Raw genomic sequence first — 23,746 nt, 5'->3', positions numbered from 1 at the left:
TAAGCCTCTGCTTGTGGTGCTGACATTCCATTTGGGTGCTGATTTGTGTCCTGGATGCTCCTCTTCTGATCCAATTCTCTGCTGTGGCCTGGGAAAGCAGTAGAAGATGGCCCAAGTGTTTGGGCCCCTGTATCTGCATGGGAGACTCTGAAGAAGCTCCTGGCTCCTGGCTTTGTATCAGCCCGGCTCTGGCTGTTGTGGCCATTTAGGGAATGAACCATCTGATGGAAGACCTTTTTCTCAGTCTCTCACTCTCTCTGACTGTAACTCTACCTGTCAAACAAATAAACAAAATATTAAAAAGAAGTGCTTGAGGTTGTATTGAAGTTTTCATCTTAACAAAAAGGGGGGCTGGCACTGTGGCACAGCGGGCTAACACCCTGGCCTGAAGTGCCAGCATCCCATATGGACGCCGGTTCGAGACCTGGCTGCTCCACTTCCCATACAGCTCTCTGCTATAGCCTGGGAAAGCAGTAGAAGATGGCCCAAGTCCTTGGGCCCCTGTACCTGTGTGGAGAACCTGGAAGAAGCTCCTGGCTCCTGGATTCAGATTGGCGCAGCTCCGGCCGTTGCAGCCATCTGGGGAGTGAACCAGCAGATGAAAGACTTCTCTCTTTCTCTGCCTCTCTCTGTGTAATTCTGATTTTCAAATAAATAAAATAAATCTTTAAAAAATAGAACTGGAAATATATATAGACATATATATAGGCATATATATGTATAAAGACATATATATAGACATATATAGAGACATATATATGTATATAGACATATATATACATTTCTTATCAAAATTAGTACCTGCTATTCCAGCATATACACACAACTACCTCTGCCTACATCTGGACAAGGAATAATATAGACCAATAATATTAATCTTGCTTTCATTTTCTTGTGTTTTTGTACAATTTTTCAACATTATGATGTTCATCTTCTTTTTATATATGTCTATATATATGTCTATATATATGTATATATCTCCCTGTCTTAAAAAATACAACAAAAACAAAAAGGAAGTAATCCAAAGAAGTGGCACATTTATTTGTATTTGTTTATTTTTATTTTATTGAGAGACAGAGAGAGATTTTCCATATGCTGGTTCACTCCCAAAATGCCTCTAACAGCTAATGCTGGACCAGACTGAAGCCATGATGTTGGTTCTCTATATAGGTCTTCCACATGGGGATCAGGGACCCAAGTAATTGAGCCATCATCTGCTGCCTCCTTGAGCCTATATTAGATGGAAGCTGGAATCATAAGGAGAGCCTGGGCTTGAACCCTGGCTCTCTGATATGGGATGCAGGCATACCAAGTAGCATCTTAACTGTTGTATCAAATGTCTATTCTTGCATTTGTTAATTAGCTGTACTTAATAATTCTGAAATTTTATATCTTTAATATATTATGTTTTACATAAATAAAATTTTATTTGTCGATTAAAAATATAAAAAGAAATAGCCATAAAGATATGGATACAAGAAATAATGGTGAGTACAGAAACAATAACATATGATGAATATTTAATTGTAAATTATATAAAATAATAATGTCATCCATGCATTTATTACAATAGCTGAAAATAAAGTTCTACAAAACAATCCAAAAATATTTAGCTATCCAGTGTTAATGAACATACTAAATCTTTGTCTTGTTTGAAAGGAGATAGAGGTATTGGAAAACTTTGTACTAGTTCTAAAAATTCTGCAGTTAATATATATGTTAAAAATGTTAAGACAGTCACTAGAAATCTAAATAAAATTTGTGGTTTTTGAACAACAAGGGAAAAAGAGGGAAAATAAAAACCTTTGTCAAATCAACAAAACATAGTAATGCATAAAAACAAAAACATTTGACAAAATGAAGAAAATTATAAGGAATAGGTGAAAATAAATCATTAATCCTAATCAATGTAAATGAAATAAAACTTTTTAAACACACACTGGATTTAAAATATGAAATGCAGCTGTATATACTTTATGAGTTATATCTAAAATAAAAACAAAGAATGAAAATAAAGGAATATAAAAATATGAACCAAATTCAGTTGAGAAAAATGAGTAAAATCCATTCACAAAAGGCAACAAAAATTATATGTTTATAAAAAAGTTAGTGAAGTAGACCTGAGGAAAAGGAGGAACATATCATGTTCAGCAACCAGGAGACTTTGAACAATAAATACCTAAAAGTAAAAGACAAAACTTTGTAATTTCTCTGTAGATGAATATATGACCTAAGAACAAGCAAGGACTTTATAATAATGACATAAGAAGGACAAACAGCAAAGAAAATAATTGATAATGCGTTAAAATGAACATTTTGCAACAAAAAGATAGTTTGCAGAATGTGAAAGGTTTGCAGTACATTTAGCTAGCAAATGATCCAGAATATATTGTGAAGATAGACATAAATAAGAAAAAAAAACTAACAACATGATTAGAATATTTGGAAATGTATAAGTAGGCTTTTCTCAGAAGAGAAAACCTTAATGGTCAACAAACATGCCCAGCTTCATTAGTTAGGAGGGAAATGCAAATCAATGCCAAGTTTCATATACCAAGTTTCACTTATTACATTGGCAAAATTTTAAAATACTGACTATTCCAAATGTTGTTGTGAATGTACAAAAAGTCATAGTAAAGGAATACAAATTGGCACAGCCATTTTGGGTGAGCAATGTGTCAGTGCCTAGTCAAATCGAGGATGTTTACATTGCCTGATTTTGCTGTTGTTGAGAGCATACATGATCTTCATTTTTGACATTTTCTTCCACACTGAGGGAGTCCACCGGTATATACTTTTAGTCTGTCTCTGCCCCTTCAGTCATTCCTCCCAAGAGGGCAGAAGTTATGATTTTGACGGGTGAATTTGGAAGGAGGAACCACAATTGTAAAGCCACCTATCTTTCCTTCCACTTGGGAGGCTGGCATGAAGCTCAGCACATGTCTTCCTTTAGGCAATGTTTTAATATTTACTGTTCAGTATTGCTTGTGACTTAGTGGTTGAGATGGGTGGTAAATTTAGTTTTAGAATTATTCTTCAGCCTGGTTTTGGCCTGGCCTAGCCTTGGCCATTGTGGTTGTCTCAGGGTTAAGGGGGGGTAAACTGGCTGATGCAAGATCTCCCTCTGTCTTTCCCTCTTTTTCCATAATTCTGACTTTTAAATAAATAAATATGTGTTTTAAAAAAGAATTAGCGGCCGGCGCCATGGCTCAATAGGCTAATCCTCAGCCTGCGACGCCAGCACACCGGGTTCTAGTCCCGGTCGGGGCGCCAGATTCTGTCCCGGTTGCTCCTCTTCCAGGCCAGCTCTCTGCTGTGGCCCAGAGTACAGTGGAGGATGGCCCAAGTGCTTGGGCCCTGCACTCATGTGGGAGACCAAGAGAAGCACCTGGCTCCTGGCTTCGGATCAGCGCGGTGCGCCGGCCGCAGCTTGCTGACCACAGCGGCCATTGTGGGGTGAACCAATGGAAAAAAAGGAAGACCTTTCTCTCTGTCTCTCTCTCACTGTCCACTCTGCCTGTCCAAAAAAAAAAAAAAAAAAAAAAAAAAAAAAGAATTAGCATGGCTGAAGAAGTGAACATATTCTCTGCTGTCAGCTTTATTTATTAGTAATGATCATCCTTCTTCTTAAAGTGAAAGAAAAACAAAACAGTTTTCAATGGATTCAACCTGAGTGAGGAATAGAAATGCTGTTTATTGTAAACTCCTCAACAGCTGCTACCCATTTTTTCCTTTCATGCATACACATTGGAAAAACTCTCACAGTGTATACAAGGAGATATTTATAAGAATATCATGGCAACATTGTTTATAGGAGTGAAATTACAAACCACCTACATTTCTCTCAGTAGAATGGATAAGTACAATGAACTTTATATATATATATATATATATATATATATATATGTCAGGAAACATGTTGAGTGAAAACATTAAGTGGTAAGATGCTATATACTATGTGAGGTCATTTACATAATGTTTTAAAACACATAAAAATATCATATACTGTACAAACACACAGGAAGGGGGAAAGTATAAGGGAAATTTTTTGAATCTTTATGCCAATTTAGGAGCATGGTAACCTCTTTTAAAAATTATTTTTATTTGAAAGGCAGAGAGAGAGAGAGAGAGAATATGAGAATATTTGAATCTTCTATATACTATTTCACTCCCTAGATGTCCACAGCAACCAGAGCTGGGCCAGAAAAGCCTGGAGCCTAGGACTCCATCTGAGTTTCTCACATAGCTGACAGGGACCTGCCTTCCAGCGTGTGTTAGCAGGACACTAGAATTGGAAGCAGAGCTGGGACATGAACCCAGACACTGTGATATGGGATGCCAACATCCAAAGCAGTGTTGTAACCAGTGTGCCAAGCACTTGCACCACATTGTCTCTTATAGGGCCAGGCAGGAAAGGGAATAATGTTGATAAAGCATACAAAGAGAATTTCAAATCTATATATGAAGCTTGATTTATTAAATAGAACTAGAGCATAGCTGGTAGGGTATTAAAATTAGTTAGCTCTGAGCAGTAAGTACACAGCTATTTATAATATTGTTTTTTGTATTGATTATTTAATAACACATAATATATCCAAAGGATTAACTTTAATGTATCAACCCCAATTTCTTGCTGAAAATGCTTGAAAAGTATTTCATACCAAGCATATTCATTTTGTTCTCTGGACCAGAATTTTCTCTTATATAAATCAAAGAGCGTTGGGCTAACTGATTCTGAATTATAATTCTAGCTCTAGATGTCCCATGTTATTGGGATATTTTCCACAGGGCAAAAGTCGAGGGGAAAAACAAAAAGGTATACATAAGGAAAGTACAAAGTTTTGTTTGAAAAATGGAATTAACGGATAAGTTTATTTTTGTACAAATATATTTTTCAATCCATGCATAATTTTTCCATAATATACCTTGCCCATGAACTTTTTGAAGATCCTTCATATAGCAGCAACAGTCTCAGATCTACAATCTTTGAGAAAATCTGTAATCTTCTGCACCCTACCCTAAGCATCCTGGCTGTTCTTCTCTTGTTTCTTCTCTCCTCTGTCCCTTTAGTTGTTACCTTAGCTGATTTAGGACAGGTGGGTAATGGAAGAATGGTGCCATCCATTTTCCTTTGCAGCAGTTATCTCTCATATATATGTGCCCACCCATACACTACATTATCTGATCCCTTTGACACGTAATCCTATCTTTATACACAGCAGAATCATAGAATGGAAAATGCCCTAAACAGCACTCTGGCCTCAGAATGAGCCCTTAAGGCATTTGGATCTAGCTAAAAAGCCCATAAGAGTTTCTCAGGCATGGAAAGCCATGACACTGTGGCAAAAAATGACCTAAATGGACCTAAATGATAGATCTCTGTGAGTGAGATCCTAGTGGAAAGAATGGGCCATCAAGAAGGAGCTATCTTTCTCTGAAGGGAGGAGAGAACTTCTACTTTGACTATGGCCTTGTCTAAATAAGGTCTGAGTTTGTGGACTCAAGAGGCTTCCATAGCCTTGGCAGCTATGGAAGTATGATTACTGGGTCATAAATAAGAGTGTCAATTGTTAAATCAACAACAGGAGTCACTGTACACTTACTCCCCATGTAGGATCTCTGTCCTTAATGTGTTGTACTATGTGAATTAATGGTAAAACTAGTATTCAAACAGTACTTTATACTTTGTGTGTCTGTGTGGGTGCAATGTGTTGAAATCTTTAATTAGTATATACTGAATAGATCTTCTGTATATAAAGATAATTGAAAATGAATCTCGATGAAGAATGGGATGGGAGAGGGAGTGGGAGATGGGATGGTTGCAGGTGGGAGGGAGGTTATGGGGGGAAAACCGCTATAATACAAAAGTTATACTTTCAAAATTTATATTTATTAAATAAAAGTTTTCTAAAAAAAAATAAAAAAACTCTGACTTTTGAACGCTGCATCCTTCAGACCAGCAGTGCATATCTGGCAGCCTTTTTCTGTCTATGTGGCAGGCTGTGAGGCACAGGGGTCTGGCGCAGGGGTGGGGTTGTTGCTGTGTGCTGCTAGAACCTAGCATGGAAACCCTTCAAACTCACACCTTCTTGTGCCACTTCCTGAATGGTTGTCCCTCTTCTTTCTGATGGTCTCTGTTCTTTGGCTGTTTCTTCCTGTATGATGTGAAGCCTCAACCCTGGTCCTTCCCATAAATTCAGGGTCTGTTCCCGCCCATATACTTCTGTTCATTCTGTCTCATTAAACCTTGACTTTGCTAGACTCACATGCTGAGGTCTTGCCTTTGGCCTGTTCACTCTGGATATGTGGGCCCCTTTGTGGCACCTCTGGCCTTTACCACACTGGCCCAGCCCCACCTGTCCTTACCCACTGCTTCCTAGGGCGACTGCCTTGAAAGGCAATTTGAGTAACACTTGTCTCCAGCCTGCACTGCTGCTAGGAAATGGCCTGCCTTTGATAAAAACAGCGAGTTATATCATCTCTGCCTGAAACAGAAACTCTTCTAAAAAACTAATACCTTTTCAAAAGCAAGCTGCTTTTTATAAATATGTAATAGGTATCTAATATAATTTTTAAATTGCCTTCTAAAAATATAATGGTAATGTTTATTATGTAAAAGGTAGGATACAGACTAGAAAATAAAGAAGCTAATAAGAAACACTTGCAATCCTACTCCTGCGAGGGATAAGGGATACTAATGTGATCTATGTGCTTTTTGATCTTCTCGTCTCTTTATATACATATATATGAATCCGTGTAGGTATGCATATATAATGTATATTTGTTCATCTGCACACATGTACATAATTAGAACTTTTTAACAAAAAGGCAGGTCGGCACCATGGCTCACTTGGCTAATCTTCCACCTGTGGCATCGGTACCCCGGGTTCTAGTCCCGGTTGGGGTGCCGCATTCTGTCCCAGTTGCTCCTCTTACAGTCCAGCTCTCTGCTGTAGCCCCGGGAAGGCAGTGGAGGATGGCCCAAGTGCTTGGGCCCTGCACCGGCGTGGGAGACCAGGAGGAAGAACCTGGCTCCTGGCTTCAGATCGGTGCAGCACGCCAGCTATAGCGGCCATTTGGGGGGTTGAACCAATGGAAAAAAAAAGGAAGACCTCTCTCTCTCTCTCTCTCTATCTCTCCCTTTATCTAACTCTGCCTGTCAAAAAATAGAAAAAAAGGCAGAATATAATTTCTCATTTAATGATATAATTTCCATCATTCCATGTCATTGTGTCATTTTGTATTCAATGTTGGGCCAGGCTGAGTTAAGATCTGGGAACTCAGTTCAGGTCTCCTTCATGGGTGGCAAGGACCCAACCACCTGAGCCATCACCTGCTAATAGGTAATAGATTTGGGAGTGGTGCTGGGACTCAAACCTAACCATTATGGTATAAAACGCAGGCATCCCAAAGCAGCATCTTAACTACTATGACAAATGCCCACCCTTCTGCAACTTTTTTTTTTTGACAGGCAGAGTGGACAGTGAGAGAGAGAGACAGAGAGAAAGGTCTTCCTTTACCGTCGGTTCACCCTCCAATGGCCGCCGTGGCTGGCACGCTGCGCTGATCCAAAGGCAGGAGCCAGGTGCTTCTCCTGGTCTCCCATGGGGTGCAGGGCCCAAGCACTTGGGCCATCCTCCACTGCACTCCCGGGCCACAGCAGAGAGCTGGCCTGGAAGAGGGGCAACTGGGACAGAATCCGGCGCCCTGACTGGGACTAGAACCCGGTGTGCTGGCGCTGCAAGGCAGAGGATTAGCCTATTGAGCCTTGGCGCCAGCCTGCAACATTTTTAATGAGTTTATAGCATTCCATTATGGACATGCTGGGGTAAAATTTAATCATCATTTGATTGCTGGAGATACAAATTGCAGATATTTGCTATTATAAGTAATTATGTGATTAATCTCTCTATGGCTAAATCTCTGATAATTTCCTGAGGATCAATTTCTGGAAGCAAAAACACTAGGCTAAAGAATGTGCATATTTTGAAGGCCTTTGAAAGTGTGTAGCTAGGCTGACTTTCAAAAAGTTTACATTAATATGCACACTAGATTTGGCATATAGGAGAAGGCCTGTTGATATGAATTCTTATCATACTCTCTATTAATCTATATTTAAACTTTTTACCAACTTATTAGAAAAAAATGCCTTTCCATTTTTGCTTTAATTTGCACTGTTTGATTATCATTGTGGTTTTCAATTTACCATATGATTGGCCACTTGTACTTCTTTTTCTGTGAATTGCTTTTTTTGTATCTCTGCTCATTTTGCTATTAGTATGTTTGTCCCTGTCACATTGATTATAATATTGTTTTTTTAAGATTTATTTATTTATTTGAAAGTCAGAGTTACACAGAGAGAGAAGAAGAAGTAGAGAGAGAGAGATCTTTCATCCATTGGTTCACTCCCCAATTGGCCGCAACAGCCAGAGATGTGCTGATCCAAAGCCAGGGGCCAGCAGCTTCCTTCGGGTCTTCCCACACGGGTGCAGGGGCCTAGGGACTTGTGACATCTTCTACTATTTCCCAGGCCATAGCAGAGAGTTGGATCAGAAATGGAGCAGTCAGGACTTGAACTGGTGCCCATATGGGATGCCATCACTGCAGGTGGCAGCTTTACCCACTATGCCACAGTGCTGGCACCTGATTGTAATATCTTCCAATGAGATTTTAAACTGAGAGTAATAAATTAGCTTCCTTATAACGGTACTAGGCAATTTTAATCATAGGCTTTTTTTTTTTATTTTAGCAGCATTTTAGGTCAGGACTAGAGCCCAAAGGCAAGATAGATGAGTTTGAGAGCATTTAAAAATTTATTTATTTATTTGAGGTAGAGAAACAGAGAGAGACAGCGAGAGAGGTCTTCCATCTGCTGGTTCACTCCCCAAAATGGCAGCAACAGCCAGAGCTGGGCCCATCGAAGCCAGGAGCCAGGATCTTCTTCTGGGTATCCCACACAGGTTCAGGGACCCAAGCATTTGGGCCATCTTCCACTGCTTTCTCAGGCCATAGCAGAGAGCTGTGTCAGAAGAGGAGTGACTGGAACACAAACCGGTGCTAATATGGGATGATGGCATAGCAGGAAGAGGCTTAGCCTACTACACAGCAGGGCTGACCCTTGTTTGAGAGCATTAAAATGTATCCCAGAGAGGTTAAGTGCTTACCCAGCATCACTGTGAAGTTTATTGGCTGATCTGGGCTATGACACTTACCTACCCAAATATTGTCATGCTAAGGTACCTATCCTATGTCACAGAGAGGTCTGAAGTAGGGAGGAGAACATTTTCCATGGCAGTTCAGACACTGCTTGGTATGCCTGCACCCCACATTGAAGTGCATGGATTTTAGTCCCTACTCACCTCCTGATTCCAGCTTTCTGTTAATATGCCCCCTAGGAGGCAGCAGGAAATGCTTCAAGTATGAATCTCCCTTCGTGCCTCTCACATGGGAGACACTGATGAAGTTCCTGCCTTCTGCCTGGCCCATCCAGAGATGTATTTGAGGGCATGAGGGGAGTGAATATCCAAAGGAAGAGTGCTCTGTGTGTGTGTATGTGTGTGTGTGTGACAAGAAATAAAGAAAGAGAGAAAGAGTGAAAGAAAGAGAGCTTCAGAGGGAAAATGGTGAAAATACCTCTCATGGGCCGGTACTGTGGAGCAGCGGGTTAAAGCCCTGGCCTGAAGCACCGGCATCCCATATTGGTGCTGGTTCTAGTCCTGGCTGCTGCTCTTCTGATCCAGCTCTCTGCTATGGCCTGCGAAAGCAGTAGAAGATGGTCCCAGTCCTTGGGCCCCTGCACCCACGTGGGAGACCCAGAAGAAACCCCTGGCTCCGGGCTTCAGATCGGCGCAGCTCCAGCTGCTGCGGCCATCTGGAGAGTAAACCAGTGGATGTAATACCACTCTCTTTGTCTCTACCTCTCTCTGTAACTCTGACTTTCAAATAAATAAAATAAATCTTTAAAAAAAGAACATACTGGGCTGGCGCCGATGTTCAATAGTCTAATCCTCTGCCTTGTGGCGCTGGCACACCGGGTTCTAGTCCCAGTCGGGGCACCGGATTCTGTCCCGGTTGCCCCTCTTCCAGGCCAGCTCTCTGCTGTGGCCCGGGAGTGCAGTGGAGAATGGCCCAAGTACTTGGGTCCTGCACCCCATGGGAGACTAGGATAAGTACCTGGCTCCTGCCATCGGATCAGCGTGGTGTGCCGGCTGCAGCGCGCCTGCCGTGGCGGCCGTTGGAGGGTGAACCAACGGCAAAGGAAGACCTTTCTCTCTGTCTCTCTCTCTCACTGTCCACTCTGCCTGTCAAAAAAAAAAGAAATAAAATACCTCTTTTAGTGCCAATATATTTCAAATCAAATAAATCTAGAATTTAAGTAATACACAGGCTATTTAACAGTTGTCTAACCAAAGTAAGATAAACATTTTATCACTTCATTCACCTTATTTTATCACTTTATTCCTCTTAACAAAAGCATATGGCAGCTCTCCTTTCTCTCTAATCAAGTCCAGACTCCCCACCTTGGCAGTCAGGACTCTTAAATAATTTGCTTCCCCACTCCTCCAAATGTACACCATTCAGGATGATCGTCTCAGTGATTCTACACATGCCCCTGCCAGTAGCAATCCTCGTGCCTCTGTTGGTCTTCATGCCTGCAGTGCTTTTCTTCTCCTTCCTCTTTTTTTTTTTTTATTTCTATGCCTCTTGTAAATACAACATTAGGAACATGGTAATTCTTCCCATTGCCCTGGTCTTCCAACCCACTTCCCACCTTCCTCCCTGCTCTCCTGTTTGGTCCAAAAAATAAAAGGAAACAAAAACAAAAAAGAAGAAAAAATGGAATAAAAATTAAGAAAACTGTTCCTCAACAATCTAAACAAGGGCTTTCTTTGTTATTGCTTCTCGAAGGTGTTTCGGCTTTTTGCCTCCCTTCTTCTTTTTCCTTCCTTCCTCCCCCTTCTTTCCTTTTAGAAACTTAATTGTCTTTGAAGAAGAACCCAAGGATGATACATCTTTTGTGAGATCTTAGATATAACTTAAGAGACATAATAATATCCTTCATTTAATACACAAAAAATGATTCTTGAGAACAAGTTTTACTAAGTTTCATGGTACAGCTCTCTGGGGATAGAGGTCCTGCATAGGAAGTTAGTGTACAGTGACTCTTGTTGTTTATTGAAAAGATAACACTCTTATTATGACATCAGTGATAACCCAAGGCTCTTGACATGATCTGCCTCAGCTATGGAAACCTTTTGGATCCACTAGCTCAACAAGGCCATAAGCAAAGTGGGAGTTCTCTTCTCTCTTCAGAAAACAATACATCCTTTGGTGGCCCCTTCTTTCCACTGGGTTCTACCCACAGTGTTCCTTTATGTAAGAAATTTTTTGCTGGAGTGTCTTGGCTTTCCATGCCTGAAATGCTTCCCATGGGATTTCCGGCTAGACCAGAGTGCCTTAAGGGCTGATTCTGAGGTCAGAGTAATACATAAAGTGATTGTCATTCTATGGGTCTGCTGTATGGACTGCTTTCCATGTTGGAACCTTCCCTCCTTTTTTAATTCTGCTATTCTTGTTTCCCCAAACTTAGTCCTATTAATATGATCATTTTATCACTTTATCCTATCTATATGGCCCCTTTATCACTTAATCCTATCCATTTTTTTTAACAATTAGGCTATTTTAATCAGTCAGCTTAAGGGATTTTGGGGTCCTAAGGCAAGTTGTTTACCTTAGGACCCCTTAGAAGTGAGTTCATTCATAGGAAAGTATGTAGGACTATACTGCTTTGAAGTTACAAACTTCATACATTTCAAAATTACAGCTTTAGGAACTTGGTAATTCTTCCCACCTTACCTGCCCTCCTACCCCCCTTCCTCTTCCCTTTCTTATTCTCACTCTTTTTCTTTACTAAGATCTATTTTCAATTAACTTTATACATATATGATTAACTCTGTTAAGTAAATAGTTCAATGGTTCATATGAAAGATATAAAGATAAGGAAATATTATAAAGGAAAAGAAAACCAAAAATATAGAATAAAAAGCTGTTGTTCCTCAACAGTCAGGAGAAGGGCTGTTCAAAATCTTTGCTTCTTGTAGTGTCAATTTCATTTCTGTATGTCACCTTTTAGGTGCTCTGTTAGTTATCATGGGTCGGGGGAACATATAGAATTTGCCCCTTTGAGACTGGCTTATTTCACTAAGTATGATGATTTCCAGTTTCATCTGTTTTGTTGCAAATGACCGGTCTTTTTTTTTTTTCTGCTGTGCAATATTCCATGGTGTACATATCCCATAATTTCTTCATCCAATCTTCAGTTGATGGACATTTGGGTTGATTCCATGTCTTTGCTATTGTGAATTGAGCTATGATAAACATGGAAGTGCAGAAAATTATTTTATTTGCTGATTTCATTTCCCTTGGTCTATCTGCTTTCTTTGAATTATCTCATGTACCAACATGGCTTCATCTATCACAATGAATAGATGGCTTCTATGTATTTATTTTTCATATCAAAATTTCACCTGATCTACAGAACTTATATGCAATTGCTTATCAGACAAGTCTACCTGTTGTATATTGAATATAATGTTTTCCAACTTTTCCCCAAATAATATACTTTTAATATGTATTTTTTCTTGTTACCTACTACCATTCATCCATTTGTCAAAGACAGAAATCTGGGAGTTATTTCTAATTTTTCTCTCTTAAATATACTTAATATCTAAGTAGTCACCAAGTCCTGTTTCTTCTAATAACATATTTTCTTCTTCTTTACCTTCTGCTACTTCCTTGAGTCTTGTATCACTTTACTCTAAGGGATTTGGTGGTCTTATGGCTAGTTGGCTAGTTGGCTATTTGTAAGATTGTATCCTCAGAAGTAAGTCTGTGTGAATGTATATAGGACTATACCGCTTTGTGGTTGCATACTTCATACATTTCACAATTTCAACTTTATGATCTTGGTGATTATTCCCACTGTGCCCACGATCCCACACTCATTCCCACCTTATTCCTCCTCCCTTGCCTGTTTTCACTCTTATTCTTTACTAAGATCTATTTTTCAAATAATTTTATACATTTATGATTAACTCTAGGGTAAGTATAGTGTTCAATGAATCATAGGAAAGAGAAAAAGATAAGGAAAATATTATAAAGGAAAAGATAAACAAAGATATAGAATAAGAAGATGTTCCTTGACATTCAAGAAAAGGGTTGTTCATAATCATTGCTTTTCAAAGTGTCAATTTCATTTCTACATGTTGTCTTTTAGGTGCTCTATTAGTTATCACATATCAGGGAGAACATAATGAATTTGTCTTTTTGGGACTGGCTATTTCACTAACTATGATGTTTTCCAGTTTCACCCATTTTGTTGCAAATGACTGGACTTCATTTTTTTTACTGCTGTGTACTATTCCATGGTGTACATATCCCATAATTTCTTTATTCAGTCTTCAGTTAAAAGGAATTTGTGTGAATTTCATGTCTTTGCTATTGTGAATTGAGCTGTAATAAACATGGAGGTACAGATAGCTCTTTCATACGCTGATTTCATTTCTCTTGGGTAGATTCCTATGAGTGGGATGGCTGGGTCAGATGTTAGGTTTACGTTCAGACCTCTGAGGTATCTCCACACTGTCTTCCATAGTGGCTTTACCAGTTTACATTCTCACCAACAGTGGATTAGGGTACCTTTTTCCCCACATCCTCACCAGCATTTGTTGTTTACTGATTTCTATTTGAAAGCCATTCTAACTGGGGTGAGGTGAAACCTCATTGTGGCTTTGATCTGCATTTCTCTGATGGCTAGTTATCCTGCACATTTTTTCGTGTGTCTGTTGGCCATTTGGATTTCCTCTTTTGAAAAATATCTGTTTAAGTCCTTTGCCCATCTCTTAATTGGGCTGTTTCTTTTGTTGTAGAGTTCTTTATCTCTTTGTAGATTCTGGTTATTAATCCTTTATCAGTTGCATAGTTTGCAAATAATTTTGCCCATTCTGTCAGTTCCCTCTTCATTTTCCTGTTTCTTTTTCCATACAAAAGCTTCTCAATTTGATGTAATCCCATTTGTTAATTTTGGCTTTAACTACCTGTGCCTCTGGTGTCTTTTGCAAGAACTCTTTGCCTGTGCCAATATCTTGTAGGGTTTCCCCAATGCTCTCTAATAATTTGATGATGTCAGGTTGTAGATTTAGGTCTTTGATACAAATTGAGTGGATTTTGGTGAAAGGTGTCAGGTAAAGGTCTTGCTTTTGCTTCTGCATGTGGTAATCCAGTTTTCCCAGCAATATTTGTTGAATAGACTGTCCTTGCTCCAGGGTTGATTTTAGCACCTTTGTCAAAGATAAATTGGTTATAGATGCTTGGATTGATTGCAGGTATTTCTATTCTGCTCCATTGGTCTATCCATCTGTTTTTGTACCAGTATCAGGCTGTTTTGATTACAACTTCCCTGTAGTATGTCTTGAAATCTGGTATTGTGATGCCTCCAGCTTGATTTTGTTGTATAAGATTGCTTTTAGCTATTCAGGGGTCCGCTGTGTTTCCATATGAATTTCAACATAATTTTCTATATCTGAGAAGAATGTCTTTGATATTTTGATTGGTATTGCATTGAATCTGTAAATTGATTTTGGACGAATGGGCATTTTGATGATATTGATTCTTCCAATCCATGAACATGGAAGATTTTTCCATTTTTTGTCTTCCTCTAGTTTTTTCTTTAATGTTTTGTAAATTTCATCATAGAGATCTTTGACATCCTTGGTTACATTTATGCCAAGATATTTGAATTTTTTGGTAGCTATTGTGAATGGGATTGAGCTTCGAAGCTCTGTCTCAGCTGTGGCATTGTCTGCATATACAAAGGCTGTTGATTTTTCTTTGTTGATTTTGTATCCTGCTACCTTTCCAAACTCTTCTATGAATTCCAGTAGTCTCTTAGTGAAGTATTTTGGATCCCCTATGTATAGGATCATGTTACCTGCAAATAGATATAGTTTGACTTCTTCCTTTCTGATTTGTATCCTTTTTTTTTTTTCTTGTCTGATGTCTCTGGCTAGGATTTCCACACCAGTTTCCCGTTCATGTGCACCCTGGGAGGTAGCAGGTGGTGGCTCAGGTAGTTGGGTTCCTGCCACCCACTTGGGAGACCTATATTGATTTCCGGGGTCCCACCTTCAGCCTTGTTCAGCCTCTGTCATTGCAAGCATTTGGGGAATAAGCCAGTGGGTAGGCATTCTCTCTGTCTTATTAAAAATATAGAAACAACAGCAACCTGGAAGAGTAACCCTGGCAAGCACCAGGTCTGATGTTGTGTGGTTTATAAGAGATAACTATGCTTAGCACAGTTCCTGGAACATTATAGGTGATCAACAAATTGGAAATACTATAGTCTGTTACATATATTTGAGTTGTTATCCCTCCACTTCTAATACTATGACAGAGACAACTCTTTGTATTCTGCCCTCCAGGGTTCTCACCTCTCATGCTATTCTCTGTACCCCTCAAGGGAAAGGAGAACCAGAGTTGGGTATTTGGTCTAGTGGTTAAGACACCAGCATCCCATGTTGTAGTGCCTGGTTCAATACCTGGCTCTGCTCCTGACTCCAGCATTCTCCTAATACAGATTCTAGGTGGCAGTAGTGATGGCTTAAGTAATTGACTTCTTTCCATACACACAGAAAACCTAGAATGAGTTCCCAGCTCCCAGCTCCCAGCTCCCAGCTCCCAGCTTCAGCCTTGCCCAGGCTGTAGCAGGCATTTGGAGAGTGAACCAGAGGATGGGAGCTCTCTTGCTAGCTCCCTCTCTCTCTCGCAAATAAAAATAAATTTAAAAAGAAAAACTAAAACTCATTCACATTAAAAGATGAAGGGCTTAATGTGTTCTCATGGAGTTACTTGCATTTTGAAGAGAAGATGGCTAAGAAAGGAGAGGTATTTTCCCAAAGAAATGAATATTGTGTAGTGACAATGTTAAGAACTGGTGGATTTGACCATTAGGAAGAAATTTGTGATTTGGGGATACCGACAGTGTTTTCAACTTAAGCAACAATAGGGATAGTGCAACTGCAAGGATATATTACACAAAGCCACTTTCCATAAACATATCACATAGACACCCATAGGAGGCTTATGTTTACATTTCTTCAAAAGAATATTCTAATGTTATTTTTCACCATTTATATTGAATATTTTTCAGAAATCATAATCGTGTATGTGTATAGGGTACAATGTGATATTTTGATGTATTCTACAATGTTCCATCATTTAATCAAAGTAACATATCACCTTCCTTATGTATTTTTATGGTGAAATATTTGAAGTTACTTAAGTATTTTAATACATTTAATACTTTACTATCAACTATAGCCACTCTGTTGTTGGGGGTGGCATGATTTTTTTTCTTCACTCCTATTTGTCATTTCCTTTCTCTTTCCATACAGTTAATATTCTGGACATTTATATCTTGAAGTAGTCAAGGCCTTATGTAAGATGTTCCTACCCTAATTCTCAGAACTTCCCCTTCACTTTCTCACCACCTGTCTGAACACATATACATACACACACAAGATGCATAGACACATACTCTTCAGTGGCTGTAACATATTCAAAATAGTAATGCCATCTCTCCCACCACACTCTAATTCAGTAATCAACTTATCCAGTTCAAATGTCCAGCTTCCTCAAATCTTGACTCCATGTTCTGTTCCCACCCAAGCTAAAACCATCTTCAGAGTGCCTGCCACCTCATAAGCCCTCCAGGGTAGCTTTCCCACCACTACCTGTGGCACATCATACATACTTTAACTCTAACACTTATCACACTGTATCAGAAATCATGCTGCATATATGTGCTTTCTAAGAGTAGAGACTGGTTTCTCACTCATCTCTGTATCTCCACTGCCAAACATACTGCCTCTGCCTGACACACCTGTGTGGGTGGCAGGAACCCAACTACCTGAGCCACCACCTGCTACCTCCCAGGGTGCACATGAACAGGAAACTGGAATCAGGATCTAGAGTCAGGCCTCTAATCCAAGTACTCTGCTATGGGATGTGTATACTCCAACTGCTAAGTCAAATACCTGCCTCTTTCTTTTTTATTTGAAAGAAAATCCTATTCTAATGTCTGATGAGTACTTTTCCCCCCATGCAAAAAATGGCTTGACATAGTAATGTCTAAATAACCAGTAACTTATAATTTGCTTCAACAGGATAGATTTTTAGAAATAACATGTATTCCTTCCAATTATATACAATTAAATTTTCTATTTATTAAAAAAAGTTTTGGAGAGAAATTTGAGATATTTCTGTTACAGGGGAGTATTGATATATAGTCCAAGGGTAACCAGATCAACTTGGTTTAACTGGAATTACAACAAAAAATAAAACTATAGGAAACATTTGTTTTATTTTGAATCAATCTAGCCTGAAGAGAATTTTTCTGAGGCAACCAACTCTCCCCAAAGGAATCAGATTTTCTGCTCTTGACAGCTAGGAAAACTCATCATGTGTTTTCCCTCACTCTCACTGGTGGCTTTTTTATTGGTATGGATGTGGTAGGGACAGTATTTGCAAGATTGGTTATTAAACTGATAAACGCTGTCAGATATCCTTTTCCAGTTCAGAAGATGTTTGTCTTGCATGTGTTCCCATTAATGAAAGGAGAAATTATTTCCCTGACACAGTTACTATTAGGGTTTAGTTTAGAAACTCCTACCCATAATGCTTTCTACTACACTGTATTTCCTAGCAGGTGTGACCTTCCCCCAATTAAACTGAAATAGTTCTATTTATTTATTTATTTATTTGACAGGTAGAGTTATAGACAGTAAGAGAGAAAGACAGAGAGAAAGGTCTTCCATTCCGTTGGTTCACTTCCCAAATGGTCGCCACAGTCGGTGCTGTGCGATCCAAAGCCAGGAGCCAGGTGCTTCCTCCTGGTCTCCCACGCGGGTGCAGGTGCCCTAGCACTTGGGCCATCCTCCACTGCCTTCCCGGGCTACAGCAGAAAGCTGGACTGGAGGAGGAGCAACCCGGACTAGAACCCGGAGCTCATATGGGATGCCGGCACCGCAGGCAGAGGATTAACCAAGTGAGCCATGGCGCCGGCCCCTGAAATAGTTCTTTTATAAAATCATATAGGGGAGGGTAAGTGTCAGAGCAAAATATTACTTTAGCATTAAGCCGCTAGGATTCCTCTGTTATGGTGAATGATCCTTAATTCCTATCACAGAAATTTGCTGGTTCACTTTATGCCCTTTTTCATGGCCAGCAGACTAGCCTCCCCTCAGCGCAGTTTACTCAGGAATTCTTACTGTGGACTTGTTTCCCCCAGTTTTCTTATTGTGTTCTGTTTTGGAGGATCTTAAGGGATGAGAGTCTTGTCTTGAAAAGTCAGGAGAATTTATTACTATTACTGTCAAACCACGGAAAGGAGATGAATTTATTTAGCAGCATCTGAAAATAGAATTGCCTCAACGTTGACGCCTGCTGCTGATGCTAAATGATGAATACTAAGCACCTGGCACACACTTTGCACTTTTCTTCATTTATCTGTTCTTCATATTGCAGTGCTTTAAGATGTATGCAGCACATTTTCACTGTGTCTGTGTTCTACTCTTGGTTGGGAGCCAAACAGTAGATGTCATTGATTATTTGTTGAGCATCCATAACACATGGGGAGCTGTACCAAGTGCAGCATGGAGTTGCAGAAAGAATCAAAATGTGTAGAATCCAGCCAGAAAACCAGTGCTTACATGTTGGCTCTGTAAAGCTCCTAAATTTGTGACCTTGGGAAAATAATCCAATTATCGTGAGACTCACTATCTTTAACTTGTAAGATGGAAGTAATAATAGCAGTCCTGTGTGCTTTTGAGGATTGATGTGACGTTCTGGCTGTGTTAATGCCTAGCCTAGAGTTCTGCAAACCGTGATGTTCAGGTCAGATCTCAGGGATTGTATTCTAAGTCCAATGTTGTCTCTTCAAGCTGTAAGCAAAGGATAACCCTTACCATAGGTATAGTGATCAGCATCTTCTTCTTTCACAAAATGCTTCCACATGGACTACACTTCTTTCACTTGAGGATAAAACGTTTCATTGCTTGACCAGAAACTCTGCTTCAGATGGTTGTATTTGGTAGTAGAAAATGTGTGTGTGTGAATTTTGGTGCCAGATCCATTGAAGTACTAGCTTCATGATCTTGGCAAAGACATAACCTCTCTGAGCTTTAATTTCCTCATTATAAAATGCAGACAATTAATAGTGCCTACCTCCATAAAAGTGTGAGAAAGTTTGAATGAGATGAAGTATGCAAAGTACCTCTCAGAGGGTAGGATTTCAATAAATGGTGTTCCTTTGAAAACAGGGGAGTGAGATGGATATTGGGTATGCACAATTTTTTTTCACTCTTTGGTTTGCATCTCTTAAGGCTGACAAGAATTGGATGAGCCTTTAGGAATAAAGCAACTGGTTATCTCTCTCCATAGTCACGGGGAGATAGTTTGGTGAAGTGTAAAGAAATGACACACATCCTTTTGCAACTCCAACTATCTCTTTAGTAAAATGGGACTCATTTTTCCATTAAACCTACAGTGGAGAAGTGATTTGTCCATTGTGAACCAATTTGTAAGTGGTAGAGCTAGGATGAAATCCAGGTAGTCTAACTGCAGTCTTTGTGATTCTCATAAACTCAAAGCAGCCTTGTGTCACTGGAGTTTTGTGAAATTTCTGTGGGCAGAAAATGAGGAGAGAGATGCATGGTATGCTCCCTGCATGTATCCCAGGCCCTCACCTGTACATTGACTCCTTGGTACAGTCTGCAGAAAGGATCATGGCAACAGTAATTTCACCATAATGGCATTTTTTAAAAAAGATTTATTTGTTTATTTGAAAGTCAGAGTTACACAAAGAGAGAAGGAGAGACAGAAAGAGAGAGAGAGAGGTCTTCTATCTGTTGGTTCACTCCCCAATTGGCCTCAATGGCCAGAGTGCACTGATCTGAAGCCAGGAGCCAGGAGCTTCTTCCAGGTCTCCCACATAGGTACAAGGGACCAAGGAATTGGGCCATCTTCTACTGCTTTCCCAGGCCATAGCAGAGAGCTGGGTTAGAAGTGGAGCAACAGGGATATGAACAGACACCCATATGGGATGCTGGCACTGCAGGCAGCAGCTTTACCCACTATGCCACAGCACTGGCCCCATTACCTTCGTGGCATTTTCCTTCATAGCCATCATGCCAAAATTCCCAGTGGCTTTGCAACTTTTGGTAGAGGAAAAATAAACTTTTATTCTGGAACAAAGTTCTATATAAGTAGAATATCTCTATCCTAATGAATTGCTAAGACCATGAACGGATAGAATAGGCATGTCCTAGTCTTTGCTGGCTTCCCTTCCCACTTGCTAGCCTTTACAATTTTTAAATTTATTTATCTTCATTTTTATTTGAAATCCAGAGAGACAGAAAACCAGAGATCTTCCATATGCTGGTTCAATCTGAAAACGGCTACAACAGCCAGGGTTGGGCCGGGCCAAAGTCAGGCGCCCAGAACTCCACCAAGTCTCCAATGTGGGTACAGGGGCCCAAGTATTTGACACATCATCTGCTGCCTCCAAGGGTGTGCATTAACAGGAAGCTTGACCAGAAGCAGAGGAGCCAGGATTTGAATTAGGCACTCTGATATGAGCAACAACTCAATCTCTGAGTCAGATGCTCATCCCACTTGCCAGCCATTGCATTTCCACAGCCTGCAGCACATGGAGAGCAGGCCATATCCCTGTGGTTACATTGCTGGCTATGGTTGTTGCCCAGAGAGGGCTTGATGTCACTACCCTTTTTACCACCCCATTTTACCTATCTAGAATCAAGTACCTACCTATCATCTGATTCCAGCCTGACCTCAACTCTGGCATATTTCTGAAGTCCTCTCCATTTCCTTGCAGCATAATAGGACTCTCCAAGGCCCACTCTCACTACTCACTTCAGGGTGCCTCCATCAATCAGCTTATTTCTTGGCCATGCCTGTCTGGATATGGAACACCTTATATTGTAGACTTCTCAGAAAGCTATCTGCCTGATCTCATGCTAGTTTTGTAAACACCTTCAGCTCCAGCTAGACTCCCCTGCCTGTTGTAAGGACAAATTCATTCCTGTAGCTGCCTTATTCATGCAGTTTTCTGTGTCCCTTCCCCTTACCCACATCCCAAGTGCTGCGTTGTATCTGCTGGTATATAATCCTATTGCACTCATTTTTCAGGTCCCTCATCAGATACTGCCTTATATGCAGTGGCTCTACTTTCTACTGGGATCATATAGATTGTTCCTGTTTCACAGAATCAGAGGCCATGGAGCATATTTCCATAATTTTAAGATGCACCATTGATTTTTTAAAATTACTTTGCTGAAAATAAAATGGAACAGTGAAGCACTACATGAAGTGTACATTGCAACTGTAAGGCAGTCTTTATTTTCAGAAACATTAAAAAGCTAAAAGAAATACATAGGTCTTAGTCTTTAGTAAAGATTGTAGCCTGCATCATTCTATCTGACACTTGTTTATAGATTGGGGTGAACTATTCTCTGTCTCCTGTCAGTGTATCTTGTCTCCCCAACTAAGTAGTCCATTCATTGAAGATAAAGACTTCTTTCCCCCCTTATGTCTTCTTAATTTTAAGTTCTTCCTCCAAAACCAACCTTACTCCTCCCTGCCCCAGGCTCATAGTTGGTACTCAAAATCATTAGGGAATTGGATTGATTGGATCCAGTCATCTTAATCACCTGTCTGTTGCTGCATTGAGACCAATATGAAATCTTATTCCCTGTGGACAGAGCTCACTGCCACTATGGGTGGCAGGAACACAATTACTTGAGCCATCATGTACTGCTTCCGATGCTCTGCATTAGCAGGAAGCAAGAGTCACAAGCTGAAGGTAGATATTGAACCCAGGCACTCCAGTATGGTATGTTGGCATCTTAACCAGCAACTTGACTGCTAGACCTAAACCCTGCACCTCTGGCTTCTTATTCTTATCACTTCTGCACAATCAGGTAACAACCAAGAAAGGTCTTGCAGAGAACAAAGTGACGGAGCTGTCACTGTAACTACTTTCTTTCTATGCCTTGTAATGCTCTTTCAGCCCCAGGATGGTGAGGTCCTGCAGGTGAATTGTTGGACCTCCTATGGTTTCTTTTCTGTTATAGAGTACCAGCATTGTAGCATTTTGCCTTTCATTCAAATGCTATTAATGGAGAATGTATTCATTAGAAATGGAGCATGTGCACATTAAAATCAATTCCTATACAAAAATACAGAGCTTTTAAGGAAGAAGAAGATTAGGGAGATTTGCAATATGAGGAATAATTTACTTGTTGAAACCCAAGAGATCAGACTTTTTGTAAAAGCCCTAATGAATAATTGATATGGTGTTGTTGAAAAAGGCTCTGATTACTATTGGCCTGATGATCCTTATTATTCAGCCATGTCTTTCAGAGAGGCTCTGTCCAACAAAAATATTCCAAGTGCCGATATAGTCTCTGGGTCCACTAAGTGGAAATGTAAAGCTAGGATTGTAGTAGTCAGCTTTTAATTATCACAACAAAAATACCTGAAACAAGCTACTTATGAAGGAAAGAGGTTTATTGTGGTCATGGCTCTAGAGGTTCATAGTCGAGATTAGACGGGCCCCATTAATTTGGCCTCTGATGAGGCTGCAGGACGGTAATGGTGGAACATGTGCAGAGGAAAGATCACATGGTGAGCCAGGAAACAGAAAGCAGCTGAGCCAAACACAGGCTTTTATAACTAACCCTTGCATGAGAGCTGCATTCTGAGAGCATGCCCTCAATGACCTAAGGACCTCCCACTATGCTCACCTCCTAAACACCATAAGTGGATTCAATTTCCACCCTCTTAGTGCCATTAACTTTTGGCCTTGGGTATATATGCCTGTACTACTTCAGGGGCTAAATAGTATTCCAAGGAAAGCAAGGATGCAGTGCATTCTTTTGGATATTCTTTAATTCTTTCCATCCCCTTTCTATTTCCTATGGACACCATATTCTTTAATGACCTGGATAGACAAGATGAAAGACAAGAGTAGGTGTGCAGGAGCCACAAACATTTTACATGTGTATGTGTTTAGGGGTGGGAGGCAACTACCTGGAGGACAAGAGCCAGTGAGTTCAGGTGAATGAAAAAGCAGGAACAAACTACAGGATTAATTTTCAGGACCTGCTGGAAGGTCATTTGAAGATTTCAAGCACTAGTGAAAGTGTGTTGAGGATATTGCAGATGAGTGGAGGTGAGTAAGTAGGGGTAAAGATGAATGTTCAAAAAGAAAATCTTGGAGTAACTGAGAAGGAATACTTCAGGGGTTTATCTTTTACCCAGGTTACTGCATTATGTGCTTAAAAGTACTTTGCTTCCCAGAGAGGTTAAGTGTTGAGTGTATGTGAGAAAACAATCAGAATCAGACTCTTCCACTTACTAACTAGAATAGCTGCATGAATCTGTGCCTCAGTTGCTTTATCTATGCAACAGCAAATGAAAAGTACATACTTTGTAAGGCTACTGAAGGTTGAATGAGTTGATGTATGTGAAGTGTTAAGAATGGGGTCTGAGGTTCCTGTGTTGTGGCATAGCAATTAAACCCATCACCTGTGGCCCTGGCATCCCATATGGGTACTGGTACATCCCATACAGCATCCCATATGTCCCGTCTATTGCACTTCCAATCCAA

The sequence above is a fragment of the Oryctolagus cuniculus genome, chromosome X, assembly GCF_051225735.1.
Source record: "Oryctolagus cuniculus isolate XC-2025 breed Fujian yellow rabbit chromosome X, ASM5122573v1, whole genome shotgun sequence".
Taxonomy (NCBI): Eukaryota; Metazoa; Chordata; class Mammalia; order Lagomorpha; family Leporidae; genus Oryctolagus; species Oryctolagus cuniculus.
The sequence above is the reverse complement of the archived record's forward strand: the minus strand, read 5'-3'. Positions refer to the sequence as shown.